This window comes from Eptesicus fuscus, chromosome 18 (genome assembly GCF_027574615.1).
Source record: "Eptesicus fuscus isolate TK198812 chromosome 18, DD_ASM_mEF_20220401, whole genome shotgun sequence".
Taxonomy (NCBI): Eukaryota; Metazoa; Chordata; class Mammalia; order Chiroptera; family Vespertilionidae; genus Eptesicus; species Eptesicus fuscus.
In genome coordinates this window covers 18905236-18928666 of record NC_072490.1, presented here as the reverse complement: position 1 = coordinate 18928666, position 23431 = coordinate 18905236, and the positions used below count along the sequence as shown (strand labels likewise).

Sequence of the window (23431 nt, the reverse complement as noted above, 5' to 3'; positions counted from 1 at the left end):
TTGTAAATGTTTATTTTAGTACTTCCCATCAGAGCAGTGTGTGTACACAGCAGCTTATGTATAAAAATTCAGACACCAGATTCCCATTCAAATTGGGAGTGTAGGGGGCTTTGGGTGTAAGTGATGTGAGCTGGTATCTTTTTATTCACATCACAGAGGTTATCAGTCAAGGCACTACATTTTACTCTCAAAAATGTATATTTTATTGACATTAACTTTCTTTGAAAGTAGGTTCTTTGGGTTATGATTGATATTTTTGACATTTTAAAACAACTCGAAGTTATCTTCTAGTATGCCTTTACAGTAAGTAAATATTTGGAGAAGAAATTATTTATGGCATCTCTTAGTCAAATAACTTTGACAGATTTCTAAATTAAAATGGCAAAAATAAGACATTTTTGTATAACATGAAGTTTATTTATATATAATATATATTCATATATATGTGTGTGTGTGTGTGTGTGTGTGTGTGTGTGTGTGTATTTCAGAGAGGAAAAGAGATAGAAACATCAATGATGAGAGGGAATCGTTGATTGGCTGCCTCCTGCACATCGGACCGAGCCCGCAACCCAGGCATATGACCTTGACCAGAATCAAACCTGGGACCCTTCAGTCCGCAGGCCAATGTTCTATCCACTGAGCCAAACCGGCCAGGGCTATAACATGAAGTTTCAAACTTGAATCCTGGTGCTGGAGGTCACTGCGGGGGAGAGAGGCAGCCAGTAGGTTGTGTCACAGGGAAGTAAAGGGACAGCAGAGTTCTGGAAGCCTCGAGGCTAGAATGAAGAACTTTTTAGGATTGGAGAGAGATTCTTCTCGTTCAGAGAGTATTAGTTGGAATCATAAAAGTGCCTCAGGGAATCGAATGATAATATGTGGAACCACAAGCCGTTTGTCTGCACAGGGACTTTGCTTCCCAAGTAACTTAAATTTCTCCTACCACCACTCATATGCTCTTCCTCTATGGGAATACATCTCAGTTTTTTTTAAGTAATTTATTGGAATTGGCTTTATAAAATGTTATTTCTGAGCAGACTTTGCTAGGACACATTTATCCTAAAGACAAAGAAATGGTTGAATTGGTGTAGATTCTAAAAGAAAACATTAGTTTTATAACAAGCACTCTGAGGGTTTTTTATAAACATGATGGGTAACTTTTCTCCAACCTAAGTAAACATTTCAGAACAAATGTATGTTAGGTGACTAGTAATGTGGGAGCAGAGGCTGGCAGTAAGAGAGCAGTGTCGTGTTACTTAATATAGCATATGGTACTGCTTTGGCCTTGGGCCTTTTTTGAGTAACTCTACGCAAGTCCTCAGAAAGCATAGCTTCATTCTTCAGCTAGACTGGTCGCCTCCTTCCTCTTCCCCCGCAAAAAAAAAAAAAATATTTCTTCTTTGTAGTTTAGTATCCTGAGATGTTTTCACATCTGAAGTGTGCCTATTACATAGAAAACACATTGACAAAGTAAATCCTATGTTGAGGACCTAATTCTTATTAGAACCGAAATTTGAAGTTGGTTTCCATTTTGTCTGGCCACACTGCTGGATTCTATGTAGATGTAGAGATTTCTACTACATTTTACTGTAACTTTTGACATTTATATGTATTGGGAGGAAGTTCTATATTGTAGTACCTGCAAGTTAAAATACGTGATTGAGAAAAAAAAGTAAAAAGCTATTAAGATCTTGGAGCCCAAATTAGTTTCTATAATGGATACTTGTAAGCTAGGGTGGACCGGATGCCCACTTCTCTGTCTCTGTGTCCTGTTTATTATGAAGTGTACTAGAGGCTCAATGCTCAAAATCCGTGCAAGAGTAGGCCTTCCTTCCCCTGGCTGCCAGGACCCGGGCTTCCCTCGCAGCCCCGGCTTCATCCGGAAGGACATCCAGTCTAATTAGCATATTACGCGTTTATTATTAGAGATAAGTGAATTTTTCTCAGTTGTCTCCATCTGTTGCCAGATGACCGGTGCTTTGCTTCTCTTCTTTTTCCACAGCCACCTTGAAACTTTTCTACATTTAGTCCACTTCTCCTTTAAATCCTGATTTAAACTTCCCCACCTGGTAGTGAGCCGGAGCAGTCATCTTCGGTTCTGAAGCTTCTCTGGTATCCGACAGGCCCCTAATGTAGTGCAAGGCTTGAGGAGGATAACACTCACTGATTGTCATTGGACCTGGAGGTGCAGAAAAAGAAATGCTATCTTGTTGTTTGATGGGCTAATAAGTCAAATCTCAGGATTCCTAATGACGTTACTGCAGGCTTAATTTGCATTTTCCTTTCTGTTTGATTGTATTCCTGGCCTTCTCCCACCTTGGTGGCTCCCTTCCCTTCCTGTTTCTTCAGGGGAGAAGTGATCAGCTGGGTGACATTTTGTCAGGAATTTCTTATGGACATGCTCACTAGAACCAGAAAGCAGTTTGTGACACTGGCATTTCTAGAAGAGATACAATTGCATGTACCTAGACCCTATATGTGAATTATTATGGGTTTAAACTTTGAAGGTATGATTCATTCCTCAACAGGTATTTAGCAAGCCCAGTAGATTAGTAATTATGTCCCTTGAATGGGTTTTTAAAATACATAGCATACTGAAGACACACTTGCATCATGACAACTGTCTGTATTAATAACAGATTTTTGTTCCAGTTAAATCTTATTACTAGTTTTACGAGTGCATCAAGGCCTGGCAGGGTTATCAGTGACTCAGCTGGGATGGGCGGGACAGTCTCCTACCTGCCCCACCTGTGCTTTCTGCCTGTTTCTCCATGACCAGGCTGAGCAACCAAATCACTGACAGCACTGCCAGTACTTTGGTCTATGCCTGCCCTGGTTTATCTCATTGTGTGGCCCTGAGACTTAAGGTTCAGCTATAACCAGCTGTTCCTCACCATCCTATACAATAAAAGGCCAGCCACCATAAGTGGAACAACCAGAGACCAGAACCACCATAGCCCCTCACCAGGCTGGCCCCGCCTCCAAGCAAGCGGTTAGGGGCGATCAGGCAGGCAGGCATAGTGGTTAGGGGTGATCAGGTAGGCAGGCCAGCGGATAGGGGCAATCAGGTTGGCAGGCCAGCAGTTAGGGGCGATCAGGTAGGCAGATGGCCCTCGCAGGGCTGGCCCTGCCCCCCAGCAAAGAAAGAGGGAGGCCCAGGCCACCAGCGGCAACTCTGTGGCAGGTGTGTGGCTGGCCAGCGATCGTCCTGGAGAGGTAGGCCCAGGCCAGCCAAGCCATCGCACCCCATGCCTGTTGCCTGCATAGGGAGGCCACTGGTGGCAGGAGGGGGGGGGGGGGAGCAGCACTGCACAGATGGCAAGCAGTGGCAGCAGCGGGGGTGGGGCCAGCTGCCTGCAGCCAGGGGAAGGAAAGCCCCGATAGGCCCTGATCTCAGGCCAGGCCTACGGACCCTACCCGAGGGGTCCCGGATTGTGAGAAGATGCATCGGGTCTCTAGTATTCTAATATTTATTGTGCATTTCCTATTGTACCAAGTACTGAAGGTAGTGAAAAAGACAATGATGACCCTGTTCTTATAGAGCTCACATTCATATGGAAGGAGGGACAATAAGAAAAGTGCAAAAGTAATTTCAGACAGCAATACAAAGAAATTAAAATGGGGAAATGGCAGAGCAAGCAAGTGACTGGGCAGGTCGGGGCATTGGTAGGTGATGTCCTGGGAGATGTCATGAATAATGACAAGGACCCTGCCATGAGAAGGGCATCTCAGGGGACTGGACATTGTGCGAGGGGATGAGGTGGGAGGGGATGAGGTAGGCAGAGGCTGTTTGTTAATTTCAGTAGAAAGCCACTGGAGAGTCTTAAGCAGAAGAGTGATATACCACACGGTTGGCCTATACTTGAAGTATATCTCCCATAAAATTTCCAGTTTATAGGCATAGAGTTTACAGAAATACTCTGTAAACATCTTCTTTTTCTTTGCAAACATATTCACTGACATTTCTTTATAGCATTTCTGTTATATATCTGGATATAATCTATATCTTCATACCTATTATGTCTAAACTAGAGGCCCGGTGCACGAATTCATGCACCGGTGGGGTCCCTCGGCCTGGCCTGTGGGATCAGGCTGAAACTGGCTCTCCAACATCCCTAGAGGGGTCCCGGATTGCGAGAGGGCACAGGCCAGGCTGAGGGACCCCACTGGTACACGATCAGGGCCGGGGAGGGACGCAGGAGGGCTCCAGGGCATGTCTGACCTGTCTCGCTCAGTCCTGGACCCCAGCAGCAAGCTAACCTACCAGTCAGAGCATCTGCCCCCTGGTGGTCAGTGCACATCACAGCAAGCGGTTGAGCAGCCTTAGCGTATCATTAGCATGTTACGCTTTGATTGATTGAACGGATGACCAGACACTTAGCATATTAGGCTTTTATTATATAGGACTAGTGGCCCGGTGCACAAAATTCATGCACATTAAAGGGGAATTAATTAGAGGAAATATTTTAATATTGCTTTTTGCCCTTTCTCTATAATAGAAGTATCAGAGATTAAAGAAAATTAGTAAAATGTATATGAAATCTTCCTCCTGTCAGAGTCTGGGGAGCACCGTGGGACCCAGAGTCAAGTCCCCGCCCCCCTGCATGCTCCTCGAAATCGTGCAAGACCCAGACCCGGCCGGTCCCACTCCCCACTGGGCGAGATCCAGACCCGGCCGGCCCCGTCAAGCCCCGCCAGGGGGGGGTTAGGGGGGGACACGGCCTGAGGTCCCCTGTCAAGCCCTGCCAGGCAGAGGGCACGGCCTGAGGTTCCCCGGCCTGGTGGGGGGGTGTGGCCTGAGGTCCCCTGTCAAGCCCCACTGGGTGGTGGGCACAGCCTCAGGTCCCCTGCCCCGGCCCAGCACCATGCAGCCTCAGGTCCCTGCTGATTCCTCGTTAAGGCTCATTACGGGAACTCAACCTCTGCTATGGATGCAGCCATCTTGTGTTACGGAAACCCCACCTCTGCTGTGGGCGCAGCCATCTTGTGTTATGGAAACCCCACCTCTGCTGTGGGCGCAGCCATCTTGTGTTACGGAAACCCCGCCTCCACTGTGGGCACCGCCATCTTGGTGACGGCATTACGGTCAATTTGCATATTCCCTCTTCATTAAATAGGGTGTCTATATGTTATATCTAGAAGTTTTGAAAAACTATAGACATGCTACCCGGAATTTGTGTCTGAACCTGTGAAGGGAAGTGAATAGCCCTAGTTGGTCTGGACATGATGGGTGGGTTCAAGTATGAATGCTCTGTAATGCACATGGAGCGTTCCAAGTCCACAAAAACCCAACTTCTTAGTTGTCTTTGTAGTCGCTTCTTCTGGACTGTCCACCTGCGGTGAAGGTGGCCTGCGTCTGCCAGGATGCTCTGCCTCTTCAGAGCAGGAGCAGCAAGTGAGAGCTCGGGGACGATGTGGGACCCTCAGTTGTCTGGGAGGCAGCTTCCCATTGGGATTCCCGTGATAGTTAAAAGATTGACCTATACAATGTAAAGGCCCAAGTCTGTGTGATATGAATACCTAGAGAGGGTGAATTCCAGTTTCCTTGATTTGGTGGGTGCTTTTGAGGAGTAATAATTTTGCCATAATTCTTCATTTTGATAGCTGAAATGTTTGGACTACAGGGGACATGTTGGCTGTGGACAGATGAGAAGCTGATAAACACATTGGAGTAGTGATACTAATCATTCTCAGATGTGTATTGGGAACTACAGTTACTAAAACTCTTTGATTTGTTTCCTATGCTCTAGAAATGACATAAAATGAGATGTAATGCAGCATACCTTAAAGCAGTACATCAGGTTTGGGTTGCATTGATAAGAAATTACATTTCTTACAGGAGGGAAGTTTTTCTTATGAAGGGCCAGTTTATCATGCTATTTTCCCCTTCTGAGTGGATAATAAACAGTTTAGACAGGGACTCTATCCATTATAGAAAAATTACATGTTATTCAAATTTCTTGAGGGGAGAAAATTTCAGTGCAGACATAACATGGTGATTTGTTCAAAGGGAAACAACACCAATAATATAAAACAATCAAGTAATTTATATTTTACTTTGAAATGAATCTTAGTAATTATGGTAAAATCATATGTGTCCAATATTCTGTGTGTTCACTTTACTAAATAATGAAGCAACAGTAGAAAGCCTGACTTATGATATTCTGGGCAACTCTAGTTTACCTTTTTTTAGACACTTGCCTGTGGTCTGGCTCCTAAATGGTGAAGCTGTCCCATGGCACTTAGTACACATTTGTCACACTCAGTCATGGTGTTTGTCACTAACAGACTAAGTTCTTGAGACTCTGATTGTTTTCGTTTTATTCTTGTGCCCGACAAGAATACATATACAGCCCTAGCCGGTTTGGCTCAGTGGATAGAGTGTCAGCCTGTGGACCAAAGGGTCCCGGATTCAGTTCCGGTCAAGGGCCCGTACCTCCATTGCAGGCTCCTCCCCAGCTCCGGCCCTGGTTGAGGCTCGTGCAGGAGGCAACCAATCGATGATGTCTCGGACATCGAATTTTCTCTCTGTTTTTCCCTCTCTCATTCACTCTCCCTAAAAATCAGTGGGAAAATATCCTCGGGTGAGGATTAACAAAAAAGAAAAAAGAAAAAGAATACATGTACCAACCTTTAGGTTTAGAAAACCCACAGACCAGAAGGAAGAGCAGCGGGAATAAGGATGTGGTGGAGGCAGGTGGGGGTTGTCTGGAGCTCCTCATGGGAGAGCAGTGATTATAGGAGCACCACTTTTCTCCCTCCCTTACCTCATTCCTCTTCTCCATTCATGGAGATGCCTAAAAAGTTTGAGTTATTACTGAATCAAGTTAGTGATTGATTAGAAGTATTTGTGTAGATTTTAATATAAGTCACCGAGAAATTGTCAAGTTGAAGTGATTAAAACACAAATAAAGTCAGTTTTAATCTTTCATTGGTTTTAAAAAAAAAGGCTATTTGTTACTTTATGTAAATTTTTCTTAAAAGTTTTTTTTTTTTTAATCCCCACCCAAGGATATGTTTTTATCGTTTTTTAGAGAGAGAGGAAGGGAGAGTGAGAGGAAAAAAATGAAACAACATTGAGCCCAGCCTGTGTTGCTCAGTGGTTGAGCATTGGCCTATGAACCAGGATATCACAGTTCGATTCTGGTCAGGGCACATGCCTAGGTTTCTGGCTTGATCCACAGTAGGGGGTGTGCAGGAGGGAGCTGATCAGTGATTCTCTCTCATCATTGATGTTTCTATTCTCTCTCCCTCCTCTCCCTTCCTTTCTGAAATCAATAAAAATATATTAAAGAACAAACAAAGAAACCACATTGATCTGTTGCCTCCCATGTGCGTTCAAACCAGGGATTGAACCCCCACAACCTTTTGGTGTATGGGACAACGCTCCCACCGACTGAGCCACCTGGCCAGAACTAAGATTTTCAATATAGGCTTAATCTTAAGAAAATATACAGCATACCCAGCCTAAAAATTTACATCAGATCCACAATATGAGAAGGTGGCATCAGTATTTGGATGTTTGCAATACTAGTTGAAGCATTTGCTGGTAAAGGCTTAGAAGTTGCTGCATGATAGACAGATTAAGTTACTTTTGCAGTAAAATATTAGAGTAACAGCCACCATCAGAAAGAAAAGATTTGATCTCACTATAGTGGCCCTGAGCATTTATGTCTGTGTGCATAGCACTGAATTAGATTGTGTGGAGATACAAAAGTGTAGGGGATGGATGCTCTCAGCATCAGATGAACACAAAACCGCTACTGAACAAGACAATATGTATAAGATTCATTATGACCTAAGATACACATTTGTTTATAATTTTTCATCGTAATTCCCTTTCAGCTAAACCTTATGTCATGGATAGCAGTGATTTCCAATCCTGTCCCTGCCCCAGCACACCTGACAAAGAGAGAAAAGCCTATCTGTAACTGGGGCCTTAGTTTCAGGGATGGGGTCAGGGGAAGGGAGATAAGCCAATTTGCTTGGGGTGGGGGATGAAAGCCCTCCAGCCATTGTGACTGCCTGTGAATATATAGGGGTTGGTAGTAACCTGAGGAGCAGTCTCTGCCTCTTTTCTTGAGGTTAAATAAGGGAAAGAAGTGCTGAAATAGGAGTGTTTATAGATTTAGGGAGTAGAAGGAAAAGGTAGAGAGGCCTTTGAAGGATCTGAATTGAGCTCATGAGACTAAAGGAAAAAACTGAGAAGGGAATGGAGTCTAGAAGAGATCATTATTTTTTTTTTTTTGAAATTACATATTTCTTGAGGTTAGAAATGGAGTCCTGTTTTCCCCCACAGGTTTAATTTGCTACTTAGTACAAATAAGAAACATTTGAAAAAGAAGCAGAAAAAAGAAAAGGGGAAACCTCTTCTCCAGAGAGTTTGAGACCCATAGGAGCATAGATTGATTGGCTCTGCTGGGCCTAGGTTCCTAGGAAGAGGGACCCCCCCCCCCAGAGTGTGCTATTTTAGAATCGCTGTGGAGAAGCCCTGGCATTGTAAGAATACGGAAATACTTCGTACATGTTTCTCTTCCTCCTCCTCTCCAGCTAGCCATACACCTGGAATTTTGGCTCTAGAATAATTTAAAAGATCCTTGTCGAGAATATATATGGGAAGAAATCACTACTTCCTGGCCCTTTAGGACCCTTTACAGTCACACACCGCTGTAATGACGCTCTGGTCAACAATGGGCCGCATATACAATGGCAGTCCACAGGATTATAATGGAGCTGAAAAATTCCTATTGCCTAGTGACATTGTAGCCATCATGTCATATTGCGAAACATCGCTCACATGTTTGTGGTGACGCTGGTATAAACAAACCTATTGCACTGCCAGTCATATAGAAGTATAGCACATACACTTATATACAGCTATATACTGGATAATAAATGACTATACTACTGGTTTATGTATTTACTATACTTTTTATTATTTTTGAATGTACTCCTTCTACTCATAAAAAAAGTTTGCTGTAAAACTGTGCCGTGCTCACCGTGTCTCTGGATTGATTGCATCATTTTCTCTTGTGCTTGACTTAATCTTGTGTTGCTTGTACAATAACATGCTGTACAGGCTGGTAGCCTAGGAGCAGTGGCTGAAGCCCATCGCCTGTGTGTTTAACCCTCTGGGCTGTGTAAGTGCACTCTGTGATGTGCGCACAGTGGCAAAGTCACCTAACGACACTTTCCTCAGAACTTACCCCCTGGTTAAGTGGCACATGGCTGTTCCTTAAGTGCAGGTGCTTGGTCTCTGGGCCGTGCTTAGTCCGGTGAGCCTTTCCGGATGGTTTTCAAATGTATCCTAGACCTTTCCAAGAAATCTTCTAGCATCCCTTTGACAGGACCATCAGTGGTGTAGAGAGCCTCAGTCATTACATATTAAGTGATTCCAGGTTCACAAATGTCAGTAGCCTCTTGTCCAGTCCCTTACACACAAAAATAAAAATCATCAATAATGACGAATTGCAAGGTTTATACCAGTCCGGAGTAGTTTTTTTTTTTATTATTATTATTTTTTTTTGATAGGCGGAAATCATCTGTTGAATCTAAAAACATGTACAAATTTAAAAATATATGTATTTTTTAGGGGGGGCGAGGGCAGGCTGGGAGGGGACAACAGGGTGGGGGGAAGGGGACATATGTAATACTTTCAACAATAAAAAATTTAAAAACAAGCAAAAATATTCTTTATTGATTTTGGAGAGGAAGGGAGAGAGAGAGAAATATCAGTGATGAGAGAGAATCATAGATCGGCTGCCTTCTGCACGCCTCCTCCTGGAAATCGAGCCCGCAACCCCTGGCATGTGCCCTGACCAGGAATCGAACCGTGACCTCCTGGTTCATATGTTGACACTCAACCACTAACCACACCGGCCGGGCATGTACAGATCTTTAGGTTTAGAAAGCCAACAGGACGGAAGGGAGAGCAGTGTGACTGAATGCTGGAGTTGTCTGGAGCTCCTCATGGGAGAGCAGTGGTTCCAAGCATTGCTTTTCTCTCTCCCTCGCCTCATTCCTCTTCTCCGTTGTCCTAGATGGAGAACCCGCCCCTGCCTGGGACTCCCTTGCTGGTCGCTCTCTCTCCCTGTGTCATGCAGTAGGGCATGTGTGGCACCAGGCAGCTGGCCACAGTTGGAGCATCAGCAGATCGCAGCGTTAGATCCCCCACGAGGGGTTGGTGAATGGGACAAGGACGGCAGTCATAGCTAAGTCCTGTTAGGCGTTTACTATGGGTCCAGCTTTGTTCTAAGGGCTTTTAATGTAGAAACTCATTTAAAATTTAAACCATCACTATTGGTGGGTCCTGTTGTCCTCATTTTACAGATGATGAAGTCAAGGCCTAGGTGGCTGTAGTTAAGTTAGTAAGTGGAGGAGCCAGGAGAGGAACCCAGCCGGTCTGGCTCCAGGGCCTGTGCTCTCAGCCCCTCGCTGTGGAGTTCAGTCTGGTATCACTGTTGTTACTAGTGAAGACTCTTTATGTTGCAGTTAACAAAATTCCAACTCATTGAAATGAAAAAGATGAGCTTGTTCTAAGGATATGCGAGTACATGACTGATAACACAAGAACTGAAATGCTCTGGGTACCAGAAACAAGCCAGCGTTCCTTCCATCTCTTCTGCTTCTCTCTGCAACTGTGCTGTTTCTCCCATTGCAGCAGACTTGCTGGCTCCCCACCGCCTGCCTGAGGAGCCTGACCACAGGCACCCAGAGAGAACAGACCTTTTTTTCCCCCAAACCTTAGGGTAAGGGGCCAGTTAGTGCAGCTTGATTGGCCTCCATACCAGCTAGTTGGGCAGTTAAATCAAAAGGCTCCAAGTGACACTAATGGTGACAGTTAATTTAACAACATGGAAACTGGTTCCCAAAGGAAGAAACCTTATAATGATAGCTTTTGATGAACTGGCCACTTGAGTTTCTTCAGTCCTCTACGCTCTGTGAGAATAGGGGCCGCGTTAGTCACCTAGCACAGTGCTCGAAAAATGGTAACTGCTCAAATGTGTACTGGGGGAATGAAGGAATAAAGAATAATTTTCCTGAGAAGTAACACTTACAAAAATAAAATCCTGTTTTCTGAGCATTGTCCAGGCATAGACACAAATAGTGTGCTGGAGCAGAACATAGGTTTTTAGCAAGGGAGAAGAGACTGGATTTTTCCTGGGGTATGGAGATCTATAAAGGAGAAAAATAAAATATTAAAGCTTATTTTAACTCTGTTGCACCACATGTCCGTTTGTCTGTTTTTTACTGTTTCTTTTCTTTTTTCTCCCCCTTTCCTCAACGTCTGTATGTCTCCCAGCACTTCCTCTTATTCTCTCTAACTCCTACCTCTCTCAGCAGAATATAAAATGGAGATACTTTTATTTTTAAATACAAATTTTGTGCTGCTTGTTTTTAATCTAAAAAAATGAGTAGTGTGTGGTATGAAATATGCCTCCCTCCCTTGAAAGTGAAGTATTTGATAGTCATACATAAACAAGGTAAGAATTTAATAGACTATCCCACTGGGGAAGATTTGTTTCCTAGACTCCGTTGAAGCACCTACATTAATGAATTTAATTTGGTTTATTATTTTAGATAAATGGTTTCCCTGCATTTTTAGAATATTAATAGTGTTAGGTTGGAAGATACAAATAAGCAGTGATTCAGAAAGCCACATGAGGTCTGAAAGCCAGTAGTTAAACAACATATTAAATCTAATGCCACAGAGAAGGATGTTGGGAAACAGTGGCAATGTTAGCAAGGCTAGAGGGAGGGTGAACAACATTGTAGGCACAACAGTGAAGAGGCTGATTGAAGATGCCAAAGGTTTTACATCAAAACCTTGAACTTAAATTGTTTTACTTTCCCACTTGCTCTCCTTCCTGTTGACTTCAGGCACCTCTGCAGCTTCGCAAGATTTCATACATTATTATTTTATAAATGCTTTCACTTAAAAAAAAATACACTGAGTGGCCAGATTATTAGATCTCTGAACGCATAATAATCTGGGGCCACGCAGTGTGTGTGTGTGTGTGTGTGTGTGTGTGTGTGTGTGTGTGTGTGTGTGTATATTACAAGCCTGCTGCATGAAGTGCATGGGTGGGGTCCGGCCGGCCTGCCTGCTGGTTGAACTCCTGGTTGAGGGACAATTTGCATATTAGCCATTTATTATATAGGATATACACTGAGTGGCCAGATTATTATGCGTTCAGAGATCATAATAATCCGGCCACTCAGTGTGTGTGTGTGTGTGTGTGTGTGTGTGTGTGTGTGTGTGTATATATATATGGAGAATTTGCATCAGGGAAAATTTCTTTAAATCTGATGATACCTGGATGTTCACTAATATAATGCCCATAGCTTTTTAGTTGCGAGTCAGTATGAATTTGCCTAATATGTGAGCAGAAAAGTAGGCCAGAGGCTGTAGCTGTTTCTTTTCTGACTTTGTAATGTATGGGGGCAACATGTATACAAAACTCAGTTTGGGGGTGACTGTAGACAGGTGTACTTTAAAGTTGGCTCTGGGTTTTCTAAAGCCTTTGACTTCTGCCCAATCCTAGAAGCTTTAAAAAGGAGATGCACAACCCCCTTTCCCTTCAAGTTATGGAATTTCTTTTTCAAATTCAAGTGAATTTATGTTGAATTTTGCTTTAAGACTTGTATTTCCTACAATTCTCAAATCAGTGTAAGCAGTCACTGCTCCAATTGATAATATTTAAAATTTAGAAAAGATACTGGACTGGTTACACAATGTTTTAGCATTTTTAGGCTTTGCATATTGAGTTAATCACTTACTTGAAAGTGCTCACTTGAAGCAATCTAGCATTATGTGTTTTATGTTTCGTGCGGTGGTTCTCAGCCCTGGTTGCTGTCTCAGTTATTATAGGGAGTGTTTTAAAGAAATACAGACTCTAGGGCACCCCACTGACTCATCACCTCCAAGGGGAGGCTCGGGCACCTGCATTAAAATAGCATCTAGAAGCCAGGGGTGAGAACCAAGGAAGTCATGCGTACTTTGCATATAGTATACCTCTGTTCTTGATTTATGACATAATCATAAATTATTAAACAAAACAAAAAGATAGTCATTCAATTTTAGAAACTTTTTATTTTTCAGACTTATAGAAGGAAAATAGGATAAAGATGAGTATAGCTTTATCAATTAATAAATTGTTTGAAGAACCCCGGTGAATTGAGACTGACTTTAATTTCAGTCTACAGAAATAATTCTCAAAATAAAACGTTCATTTCAGCATGTAGTAGCTTTATACTTCAATTCATTAGGAAAACGGGAAGGGTTCAGTGTCCATTTCCTCTGAGTTTTAAGCTATTTCTAATAGCCTTTTCAGCTGCTGCTTTTATAACCTGGTTGTAGCACAGACAAGATATGTATTTCAGAAAAAGGTTTGAGCTTTTACTACTGATGTTAAGATTACTTTTTATCTCACATGGGTCTTTGGGAACATGGGCTGTTTAGGATATAGGTGAAATACACTGCAACAGCAAGAACTAAGCATTTTAAAGTCTTGTGTCTTTAAAGCACAGTTTTTGTAACTCACGTTACTAAGAGGATCTGGAATCCAGCTAGCAGAATTAGCCATCCATGCATGGGAGGTGAGAAACAACTGATTGAGAGTGCCACGTAAAAAGTGTTTTCTCGTTTCGCTTATTGGTCAGGTCTTCACCTGTAATGCATTCACTCATTAAACAGCAGGTATCTCCCACATGTCGGTGTGTATTGGGGGTATATCCATGTATGTCCGGGCCCTGTTGGCGCGCTCAGTCTGGGGAGGAAGAGATTTTAAGCAAGAATAAAAAGGGCTCTAAATGTTACTCTGAAAATTGCAAGGTGCCTCGATTCTACTGGTCAGAAGCAGCTTTTTTGTTCTTTCCCCCAAAGAGTGATATTGGCTTTTCTTGGAAATGTTAGAGCTGAAAGGGAACTTAAATCGAGTTCAGTTCCTCATTTTACAAATGAGAGCACTCAGATCTAGCGAGGTGATGTGACTTTTCCTAAAATGGCTCAGCTGAGGATGTGCCATGAGGTATGGTTGGGGATGGGGCACCGGTCTGCTGATTCCTCCCCATGCACCAGTAGGTAACATCCGACTAAGAGGAACGTGCCCGGAATCTAGTCAGTCAGCACACTTTCATCGATCTGCTTTATGCTTTCGTACTGTGAGATGCTGGGGTTACTCAAAATGAAGAAGATAAAGCTCATATTGTTAAGTAATTCACAGTGTAGAGATGGACAATTTTTAAAAATCTTTTTGTTGAAAGTATTACATATGTCCCCCATTGAGCTCTTCTAGCCCACCCCCACCCCACGCCTTCACCACCCTATTGTCAGTGACCATGGGTTATGCATATCTTTGGTTGATCTCTTCGCACTCCTCCCTCCCCACACCTCCCCTGCTTTACCTCTGAGGTTCCACAGTCTGTTCATGCTTCTGTGTCTCTGGATCTATTTTGTTCATCAGTTTATTTTATTCATTAGATTTCACATATGAGTGAGATCTTGTGACACTTCTCTTTCTCTGACTGGCTTATTTCACTTAGCATAATAACTCTCTTTATAAAGGAGTTACTTGGCCCTAGCCAGTTTAGCTCAATGGATAGAGTGTTGGCCTGTGGACTGAAAGGTCCCAGGTTTGATTCTGATCAAGGGCACATGCACGGGTTGTGGGCTTGATTCCCAATAGGGGGTGTGCAGGAGGCAGCCAGTCAGTGATTCTCTATCATCATTGATGTTTCTCTCTCCCTCTCCCTTCTTCACTGAAATCAATAAAAAATATAAAAAAATAAAGTTGTTGTTTAGCATATTGAAATCAGATTGAGTTAAAACCTAGCTTTCCACTTAATAGATATGTAAATTTGGGAGGAGCATAAATCACTGTGCCTCAGTTTCCTTATCAGTAAAATGGGGATAAGTGTGCTTACCTCATAGGTTTTTAGGATTTAAAAATATATTTTGTGTAAAGCACTTGGAACAGTGTCCAGCTTTTAATAAGCATTTAATACATATTAGCTATCCTAATATATAAAAAGCCAAAGGCCATTACGACTGAAACAACCAGACAGACGACTGAACAGCAGGCTGTGTGGGGCGACAAGGGGGGCGAGGGGACAGTTAGGGGCGATCAGGCCGGCAGGCAGAGGCAGTTAGGGGTGATCAGGCTGGCAGTGGGGGCAGTTAGGGGCGATCAGGCAGGCAGGCAGGTGAGCAGTTAGGAGCCAGTGGTCCCTTAGCCAAAAAGTGCCTACCACCAATACTAGAAAATCTCTCAAAATTCAAAGCATCCCATGTTATTAGTAATGTGTTATAACTGTTAAGATATGTAGCGATACATTTGCTTTCTTCTGAAGAGCGAAGGGACTAAATTTTGGGAATGTTGCCCACTTTATCCAAGTCCAACTTGCCATGTATTTTTATTTTTAGACATGGGCTGATCCCAACTTGAAATTCAAAGGATTTGTGATATGCTAAAAATCACAAGTGCCTTGTTTTTTTTGTTTGTTTGTTTGTTTTTAAATATATTTTATTGATTTTTTATAGAGAGGAAGAGAGAGGGATAGAGTTAGAAACATCGATGAGAGAGAAACATCGATCAGCTGCCTCTTGCACACCCCCTACTGGGGATGTGCCCGCAAACAAGGTACATGCCCTTGACAGTAATCGAACCTGGGACCCTTGAGTCCGCAGGCCAACGCTCTATCCACTGAGCCAAACCGGTTTCGGCGTGCCTTGTTTTTTATAAAGCATTGGACATAGTGTTTAGTTGATTGGTTTTGATTTTGCCTTTTGTTTTGCTTTTTAATTAAGGAAGTAGCCCAAACTGATTTGAGTAAGAATGGCTTGTTTGAAAAGTAGCATTTTTACCAACCTCAATCTTTTGAGGAACTTTTGACATACAGAGAATTAAATAATATATAATATACGGTATATTACCAGACTCTGGTAATATGAAGATTGAGAATTATAACTCTTTAGCATTCTTTTGAAAATTTCCCTTTCTACTTTTTCATTAATGTGTTGCTTTATACATCCAAGTTGGTAATTATACATCTCTGCAGAAGAAGCTTTTAATACTGATTAGTAAGTGTCTAATAAGTTATAGTTGGTATGTGACTTTAAAGGCATACTTCTGAGATATTGCCGGTTCCACTCAAGACCACTGGGAATAATCTTTTTGCTGATGGTTGTATTTTTTAATATCTAGACATTTGATTTGGGTCTTTTTATAATGTTTCTTCATGTCTTATGATCTGCCTTAGTGTAGTTTTCTTCATGTTTCTTATGCTTGGGGATTTTTAAAAATCTTGCCTTCAGTTTGTAAAAAATGCAACATCTGTGAAGTACAATATAGTGAAGCCCAGTAAAATGAGGTATGTCTGTATTTAATATGGGTTTTTTTAAGGTAGCACATATTTGAGACCTGCTTCTTTTTCAGTCTGACAATCTTTGCCTTTAAATTGGAACATTTAGACCATTTACATTTAATATTTTTGCTGATGAGACTAGGTTTAGCTCTCACTATTTGTGAGGTTTGTTCCCTGTTTCCTTTTTTCACGCTTTTTTTTTTTAATGATCATACATGCTTTATTGGATTACTAGCTATATTTTTAAGTGGTTGCTAATTTAGAGTTTATAGAATACATCTTTAGCATATCACAATCTACCTTCAAGTGATATTATGCCCTTCTTTATGGTATAGGATCCTTCAGCATTTCTTCCTATAGCTGATGTGCTGTTGTTACCATAAATTTTATTCCTACATGTTAGAATCCCCACGATACTTTGTTACTATTTTGGCTGTAAACACTTAATATCTTTTTTAAGTTTATTGATTTCAGAGAAAGAGTGAGAGAGAGAAACATCAATGATGAGAATCATTGATTGGCTGCCTTCTGCATGCCCCCACCCCCCTACTGGTGATCAAGCCCACAATCTGGGCATGTGCCTTGGCTGGGAACCTGTGACCTCCTGGTTCATGGGTTGATGCTCAACCACTGAGCCACACCAGCCGTCAACACTTAATATCTTAAAGACATTTAAGAAATAAAATTTATGTTGTCTGTAATTTTATTACCATTTTGGTGTTATTTTCTTTGTGTAGTTCCAGATATAGGCCTGGGATCAATTCCTTCCACCTGAGAGACTGCCTTTGACATTTCTTACTATCAGGTCTGCTGGTGATGCATCTTTCAATTTTTGCATGTCTGAAAAGAAATCTTTATTTTACCTTTGTTTTTGAAACACTTTTGTTGAGTATTGAGTCCTCGGGTGACAGTTTTTCTCTTTCAGTACTTAAGCATGTTGCTCAACTGTTCTGGCTTGCAGTTTATGAGACGTCTTTGTTCTGTATGTCATTTTTCCTTTTAGTTGCCTTTAAGATTTAATCTATCATTGGGTTTTGCAGTTTGATTATGATCTGCCTTAGTGTAGTTTTCTTCATGTTTCTTATGCTTGGGGATTATTGAGTTTTTTGGATCTATGAGTTTATAGTTTTCATCAGATTTGGAAAAATTTTGGCCATTAATTTTTTTTTCAAGGTTTTTTTTTTTTCTGCTTCCCCCTTGTATATTAAGCTGTTTGACATACACCGATTCTCTGTTCAAAGTTTTGTTTGTATGTTTCATTTTGAATAATTTCTATTGATGTGTTTTTAAGTTTATCCATATTTTCTTTGCAACCTCTGACATGCTATTAATTTCATCTAGTGTATTTTTTAAAAATCTCAGATGTTTCCCCAAAAAGTTTGGCTCAGTGGATAGAGCGTCGGCCTGTAGACTGAAGGGTCCTGTGTTCGATTTTTGGTCAAGGGCACATGCCCAGGTTGCAGGCTCAATCCCCAGAAGGGGGCGTGCAGGAGGCAGCTGATCGATGATTCTCTCTCATCATTGATGTTTCTATCTCTCTCTCCCTCTCCTTTCTCTGAAATCAATAAAAACACATTTTTTTAAAAAAAGAAAAAAGACAAAGCCCAGGTGATGTATTTTTTAATATCTAGACATTTGATTTGGGTCTTTTTATAATTTCCATCACTCCATCTAGCATACTCAGGCATTTGTCTTATCATTTTGAATTTATAGAATAGTTATTACAATAGTCTACTGTCTTTGTTCATTAATTTTATTATCTCTGTCACATCTGGATCTTTTTCTCTTAAGTTGATTTTCTCACACTTTCAGACTTTTCCCATTTCTGGTAATTTTTAAATGAATACTAGACATTGTGAATTTTACTTTTTTGGGTGCTGGATATTTTTGTATTCTTAAATACTCTTGAATTTGATCAAACCTGCAACCCAGGTATCAAACCTACAACTCTTTGATGCGCAGAACAGTGTTCTAACCACTGAGCACTCTGGCCAGGGCTAGACTTGATTAAGTTTATTTTTATTGCAGTAGCATTGGTTTATAACACATAAGTTTCAGGCATGCAGTATTATAAATTGACTTCTGTATGTACTACACCATGCTCACCACCAAAAGTTTCGTTACCATCAAAACCATACAGTTGAGCCCCTTGATCTGCTTCACCCTCCCTACAGGGGAGCAAGCCCACAATCCGGGCATGTGCTCTGACCAGGAATCTAACTGTGACCTCCTGGTTCATGGGTTGATGTTTAACACACTGAGCCTCTCAGATGATATGCCCCAAAATAGTCTCCAAATGTCAAGATAAATTTTAAATAAAATCTCTTTCTCATTTATATCAGATAAAATGTGTGAATACATATTAATTCTAATATGATTACAGGTCAAGCCACATCAGAAGAATATATTATGTGGTGGTTGTAGTAGGACTTAATGACATTGTTACAGATGTGCATTTCTACGTTCCACACACTGCTGTTGGATTTGCAAATGAAATATTTTGACTCTAATAGGGAGAAAATGTAAATGTCATATATTCATCTCTCACACTTTTTCTCATTTTTAAATGCCTTTTCTAAACCAATGCCATTCAACCCTGGGCTTCTGGAGCCACATTTGTAGTTACCATTAACCAAGAAAACCACATGACTACCTTTGAACACAGTATTGTACTGTACTATTCTGACACAAATTTGAAATCCTATGGGTTGGTGAGTGAAAGAGCCACATGCAGCCGAGAGTCCCAGTTTTATATCATCGTCCTAGATCTTTTTGTTTTGTGCAAGTGTGTTTGGGTGGTTGTGGTTTGGAGTTCCTGTAGGAGAGGAGTGAAGGCATTCTGGGTGGGTGGTGAGGGGTAACTGCTGCTGGAGGGCAGAAAATAAAGTCTCTTTCTAAAGACTTTATGCACGCGATTTAGTACTTTGATTATTCTAGTGATTGTTACACTGGATCAGAAAATTCATTTACCTAAAACATTTATTGTAACTAGATAAGAGTAAGTATGGAATAGCTTTTAGTTTGACTACAGTGGATGGTAAATCTCAGATTTAATAAGCTTTATGTTAGAGTCAGGCAAAAAGGTATCAGATTCTGACTTTGCCTTCTTCGACTTCCATTAATACCCATTCAGGCCACCCTGGACCTCACATATATCCAAGCCCTTCCCTGGGGAGCTCCTATTGGCTTTGTTCCTGTGCCTTGACAGATGAGCAGGGAAAGGGCTTTATAGAGGAGAGGGGCGTTCAGAGGTGAGAGAAGAATCAGAAAACGAATGCCACGATTGGCTAGAAAGTTTCAAGAAGGCAAGGCTGATGAAAGTGGGAAATGTCCCTTCATGTTGAGACTGGGAGGTCGTTGGTAACCTTTAAGAGAAGAGTTTCCTGCAGAATATTGAGGTGAAGCGGATTGAATCTCGGGAGGGCTTGTGTGTAGGTAGAAGCAGAACGCTGGCACTGAAGGGCAGGAGAGAGCTGGACTAGTAGCTTGGAGAGAGATGTTTAGGAGTATTCCAGGGTTTGTTTTGTTGGGTTGCCCTTTTTTGCATGGTGAAGTCTGAACTTTTGTAACCAAGTGTTAGATTCACTGATGAAGGGAGGAGGAGCAATTTGATCAAGACCACATGTTTGTCTTGGAAAGAAGCACATACACTTCTGAAAAGAAAGGGGAAAAGAGGAGTGAGGATTTTGAGGGACCAAGAGATACCAAGATAAGGAAGTCCTTATAACTAACACATTCAGTACTTTAAGATGTTCTTGCCAAAACCTGTACCTTTCGGTTGCCTTTCAGACTGGAGGTATGTGCCAGCCAAGGCAAAATTACCCTGAATTTATTGAGGAAATGGTTTGGCACACGGCTTCACTTCACCTGCCACCGTGTGGTGTTGGTCTGGGGAGAGAGGCGTGACTTGCTTGTGGTTTGGTTGCTCTTTGTGGACCTACCATATCCATCCATGGGAACTGCTTCCAGTCTGTGTTCCTCTCAGGAACGAGTCGGAGGGACAGAGGTGCCAGTGGCTGTAAGGGGGGCAGTGGCCTTACCTAGGCTCTCTGAGAGGTGCTGGGCCAGCCGAGTGCCAGGCTCGAGACCAGCCCTTTCCTTTATGGAAACTGCTATGGCCACAGAAGCTGTTACTAGTCAGTTTGGAATTTCTTCAGATGGAGGGCTCATACAAGGCTGCTAATTTTTTGTCTCACAAGGACACTGAAAACAAAATCACCATCGTTATCACCAGCATTTCACAAAAGGGAGGATATTAAACTTAATGAAAAACGTAAATGCTTTATCCTTTTCCCCTTATTTTTACCATTTGGTGAAAACTTTGCCTTGGACTTGCATGAACCACTGGTTTGCATCACTGAGGCTGTTCATTTTGGGACCTTGTTCTAAACACGCGTGCTCCTTTTCCACACTGCACCTCACCGGCAAAAGCGAGGGAGTTGTGGTTGAAAACTGGTGCAAGCACATGCGTGAAAGGGAGAGAGGATTACTACCCACATGAGATTTTTATACTGGGCCCATTTCTAAGCTGCCCTCTCTTGGGCTCACATCCATTCCTCTCCTTTAACCCATTTTCTAACAATTTACCGTGTGTTTTAGTCATTCCTTGTTGGCCCTCTTCTTAGCTGGGAGTTTTATGAGAGTAGGCACTAGCCTCTACCATTTCTGTGACTCTTGTACCCAATACAACATTGAACACATATTAAGGTCTAAATAGGTATTTTTCATCGGTTTATTGTACTAACCCAATTAGGACTTATTTTCTACTCTCACTGTTCCTTGCTTAGCAGCCCCAACTGCCAGAGCCACGGGAATTTCCCTTTGCTTCCTTTCGAGGCAGCTCTTCTCCAGAACCGTGTCCTGGGTTCAGGCTTTGCACAGAGCAAATGTGTCAAGGTCTCTGAAAGTGAAGGATGGCTCTAAACTGTCACTGCGGAAGGAGAAGGGCATTCTGCTGGGAGACCGACACTCGGCGCCGCAGCTGTCCGCTCCTGGCTGCTGGGTGCTGTCGCCTTGGCCGGGCCGATGAACGCCGTGTCCCTGCTCAGGTTTCAGTGGGGGTGGGAGGAGGCTGCAGCCGCTCCTCCAGAGCTGGTGGCTGCACCTCACGCGCTCTGTTTTACTAAGCAAACCTTGACTGCTCTGCTTTTGTCTTTTTCAGCCAAGTCTTACTTGGTATGCCTTCTCATGGCTTCGTGTGGGGTTCATTGTTAATAATGTGAAGTGTTTATTAACCAGATGCTAAAATGGCTAAATATTGTGACAATGCCTTTGGCTAACAGAATTCTAGAGCTATAATTAGTGGTCAGAAATGCACAGGATTTTAGTGGCTGTCCCAGGACTTACGTTGGCACTCATTTTATTCATGCTTATGTGGTTGGTGTTGAATGTGCCTGTTTGAGAGTCTTTGAACTTGTGAGCCCTGGTTCTTAAAAGAAGCACCACACACCAAGCAGCCAGATAAACTGATTAAAAGTATTCATTTATTTGCTGTAAGGCATGAACCCAGTTAGTGTTTTTAAAAGACTATTAAACCTGGTATTTTAAACTTCTTGGAATAAACGTAGACATTACCTAATTACCATGTACACGGTATTTTTAAACTATATGCATATGACAACAAACATCAAGCACGCTTACTAATGAACAGTAGCTTCCGAACTAAAATCAGAGTAGTACATGGTTTGACAGTTTTCTGAAATATTAATAAACATACAAGATTGTATACATAAATTCACATTTTGTTTATTGAGCAAACAATGGCTTAACTAAGCGCTACAGGCAAGTGTCTGGAAAGGGGCTTGCGATGTCTGGTCGGCAGAACCACGGGAGTCTGGCTCCCCTCAGCTCAGTGAGGATGGGACGTAGATGTCGCATTTGTGTGTGTGGATGTATTCAGAGGCTCTCTGGTTTACTGATAACACTTTAGGGTTGTTGGCATGAAGTATGTATGATTTCCCAGAGACAGTTTGTTCTCATTATCGTCACTGCTGATCCAGGTTGATAGGCCTCCATAGCCTCTTAATTAGGCTGCTTCATCCATTGAGGGTTGACTGTGTAGCTTCCTATTTCTGAGTAGCTTGATGTTTTCAGTGTTCGGGGTTTTCCATGTTTTAAAACAGTGTGTGTTTTTTCACTTCACTCCTGGAGGCACTTACGGTCCTCGATGATCTGTTCCCATTCGTCTTTCCAGGTCCATTTCAGCTACATTCACAAGTCTGGACCAAAAGCTCTCCGCTTTGGTCCCCGGTCCCCTGGAAAATGGCCTGTTTGGCTCTCTAAGCATCTCTTAGATATTGTTACACTATGAAACCTTCCCAGTTCCCTTAGAACAGTGGTCGGCAAACCGCGGATCGCGAGCCACATGTGGCTCTTTGGCCCCTTGAGTGTGGCTCTTCCACAAAATACCATGTGTGGGCGCGCACGTACAGTGCGATTGAAACTTCGTGGCCCATGTGCAGAAGTCGGTTTTCGGCCTGGGCGAGTCTATTTTGAAGAAGTGGTGTTAGAACACTCAAGGGGCCAAAGAGCCTCATGTGGCTTGCGAGCCGCAGTTTGCCGACCACTGCCTTAGAATAAATGTCATGCCACCTCTGTTCCTGGTTTGCATTATACTATATGTAGTACAGTGGGCATTAAACTCTATGTAGCAAATCCATAATATTAGGCCAGTATTTTATGCTTGATTTCTGGGAACCAAGTGGATGATCATTTGGAAAAATAGCTTACACACATACCAAGGTACTTGGAGGGTGTCGAAATGGCAAAAAAGCCATATCACCTGGTCTTAAAATGTTGGCTTTGTTTTTCCTTTCCATCTTTTCTCTCTTTAGTTTTTGGTTTTATTAAAACTGTACACCAACATAGTTTAAAGAATCTAAGATTTCTCTAAGGTTTGTTACAAAGAAACGACTGTTCCCAGCAGCCTTCCTGCATCTTGCTCTCTGGAGGCAACTACTTGCATCCCTTTGGCTGGATTGTTTCGCTATTTACCTCCCTGTTTTTAGGCAGGTATAGCCACACTAGGGCCCAGTGCATGAATCTGTGCACGGGTGAGGTCCAGCCGGCC

General features: G+C 42.3%; 1 protein-coding gene across 1 annotated transcript in view; it reads left to right on the top strand.

The window, feature by feature from the left end:
* Positions 1 to 23431, top strand: part of UBE2E1 (ubiquitin conjugating enzyme E2 E1) — a 54494-nt gene that overhangs the window by 16091 nt on the left and 14972 nt on the right. The gene's annotated exons all lie outside the window — the stretch shown is intronic.